Raw genomic sequence first — 1,992 nt, forward strand, 5'->3', positions numbered from 1 at the left:
CAAGTTCTGAAATTGAGGCAGTAATTTAATAGCCTACCAACCAAAAAAAGTCCAGGACCAGATGGATTCACAGCTGAATTCTACCAGAGGTACAAGGAGAAGCTGGTACCATTCCTTCTGAAACATTCCAATCAATAGAAAAATGAGGCCAGAGTCATCCGGATACCAAAACCTGGCAGAGAAGCAACAAAAAGAAAATTTCAGGCCAATATCCCTGATGAACATCAATGCCAAAATCCTTAATAAAATACAGGCAAACGGAATCCAGCAGCACATCAAAAAGCTTATCCATGACGATCAAGTTGGCTTCATACCTGTGATGCAAGGCTGGTTCAACATACACACAAATCAATAAATGTAATCCATCACATAAACAGAACCAATGACAAAAACCATATGATTATCTCAATAGATGCAGAAAGGCCTTCAACAAAATTCACACCCCTTCATGCTAAAAACTCTCAATAAACTAGGTATCAATGGAACATATCTCAAAATAATAACAGCTATTTATGACAAACCCACAGCCAGTATCATACTGAATGGGCAAAAACTGGAAGCATTCCCTTTGAAAACCAGCACAAGACAAGGATACCCTCTCTTACCACTCCTGTTCAACATAGTATTGGAAGTTCTGGCCAGGGCAATCAGGCAAGAGAAAGAAATAAAGGGTATTCAAATAGGAAGAGAGGAAGTCAAATTGTATCTGTTTGCAGATGACATGATTATATATTTAGAAAACCCCATTGTCTCAGGTCAAAATCTCCTTAAGCTGATAAGCAACTTCAGCAAAGTCTCAGGATACAAAATCAATGTGCAGAAATCACAAGCATTCCCATACACGAGTAACAGACAAACAGCCAAACCATGAGTGAACTCCCATTCACAATTGCTACAAAGAGAATAAAATACCTAGGAATCAAACTTACAAGGGATGTGAAGGACCTCTTCAAGGAGAACTACAAACCACTGCTCAACGAAATAAAAGAGGACTCAAACAAATGGAAGAACATTCCATGCTCATGGATAGGAAGAATCAATATCATGAAAATGGCCATACTGCCCAAGGTAATTTATAGATTCAATGCTATCCTCATTACACTACCATTGACTTTATTCACAGAATTGGAAAAAACTACTTTAAAGTTCATATGTAACCAAAAAAGAGCCTGCATAGCCAACACAATCCTAACCAAAAAGAACAAAGCTGGACCCATCATGCTACCTGACTTCAAACTATACTACAAGGCTACAGTAACCAAAACAGCATGGTACTGGTATCAAAACAGATATATAGACCAATGCAACAGGACAGATGCCTCAGAAATTACACCACACATCTACAACCATCTGATCTTTGACAAACCTGAGAAAAACAAGCAATGGGGAAAAGATTCTCTATTTAATAAATGGTGTAGCAAAACTGGCTAGCCATATGAAGAAGACTGAAACTGGACCCATTCCTTACACCTTATACAAAAATCTACTCAAGATGGATTAAAGACTTAAACGTAAGACCTAAAATAATAAAAATTCTAGGAAAAAACCTAGGCAACACCCTTCAGGACATAGGCATGGGCAAAGACTTCAGGTCTAAAACACCAAAAGCAATGGCAACGAAAGCCAAAATTGACAAATGGGATCTAATCAAACTAAAGAACTTCTGCACAGCAAAAGAAACTATCAGAGTGAACAGGCAACCTACAGAATGGGAGAAAAGTTTTGCAATCTATCCATCTGACAAAGGGCTAATATCTAAAATCTACAAAGAACTTAAATTTAGAAGAACAAAACAACCCCATCAAAAAGTGGGCAAAGGATATGGACAGACACTTTTCAAAAGAAGACATTTATGCAGCCCACAAACATATGAAAAAATGCTCATTATCACTAGTCATTAGAGAAATGCAAATCAAAACCACAATGAGATACCATCTCTTGCCAGTTAGAATGGCAATATTAAGTCAGGAAACAACAGATGCTGGAAAGGAT

The sequence above is a fragment of the Mandrillus leucophaeus genome, unplaced genomic scaffold, assembly GCF_000951045.1.
Source record: "Mandrillus leucophaeus isolate KB7577 unplaced genomic scaffold, Mleu.le_1.0 Scaffold952, whole genome shotgun sequence".
In the NCBI taxonomy this organism is placed as follows: Eukaryota; Metazoa; Chordata; class Mammalia; order Primates; family Cercopithecidae; genus Mandrillus; species Mandrillus leucophaeus.